This window comes from Euprymna scolopes, chromosome 20 (genome assembly GCF_053919585.1).
Source record: "Euprymna scolopes isolate OS-2025 chromosome 20, ASM5391958v1, whole genome shotgun sequence".
Lineage (NCBI taxonomy): Eukaryota > Metazoa > Mollusca > Cephalopoda > Sepiida > Sepiolidae > Euprymna > Euprymna scolopes.
In genome coordinates, this window is record NC_136501.1 from 110,908,857 (window position 1) to 110,909,740 (window position 884).

Sequence of the window (884 nt, forward strand, 5' to 3'; positions counted from 1 at the left end):
AGATTTTTTAGTTGTTGGCCATTATTTTATCAGAAGAGAAAAGAAATTTTGTTTTAAACAAAATGGCAGTATCGATCCAGAGATGTTTTGAATTGTAAAAGCTTGCAAAGACGAAGATTGGAGTTTTCAGTAGGTAGCCAATCCGACTAAGTCTTGAGATGCTAAGAGCATAATTCCTTCTTACGCAAAAACGAAAATTTATGTGCATGAATTCTAAAATCCATTCATCCATAGCCTTTGAGCCAACTTTTTTGTAGCGACTAGGTTCTTTTTACGGGGTGAGGGTGCTGGCCCCACGCCCAACCTTCCCAGAATGTACATACAGCGCCTAGCCTTCCCAAATGGTCACCCATCTGGTACTGGCCAGGCTCAACGTTGCTTAACTTCGGTGATCTCGTGAGAACCGGTGTGTCAACGTGATTGTGCTGTACTTGAATTCTAACAGATTGACTATATTTTATGGATTGATTCCGGTTTCTGATTAGCTGGTAACAGACCGTGGTTCCATCTGATTGCTCGGTTCTAATCACTCCTATCAATAAACCTTCTAATTTTTGTAACTATACCGTCAAAGGAATATCAGAAATATTGCTCGAATAATCCAAATAATACGAAATTTTATGGAGCGATTCCGGTTTCTGATTGGTTTGTAGCAGGGCGTGGTTCCATCCGATTGGTCAGTTCTTTTCATCTCTGTGTATCATATTCTTTGAATTATAAGGATAGGTCTACTCGCAGCTTCAGTTGCTTGGAGACCTGGGTAGAAAGTACCAGTCAAGTATTCGTTGTTGGCAATCAGACCGACAGATGATGGGCTAGGAACTGACTGACTGAGGTACGCCACCTGCTTATTACCTCGGAGGTTCACTCTTCCAGGCCTTTCC

The 884-nt window shown here is 41.6% G+C and overlaps 1 pseudogene; it reads right to left on the bottom strand.

Moving 5' to 3' along the window:
* Nucleotides 1-316: 316 nt before the first annotated feature.
* LOC145241715 (5S ribosomal RNA) lies at nt 317-433 on the bottom strand (annotated as a pseudogene).
* Nucleotides 434-884: the final 451 nt, after the last annotated feature.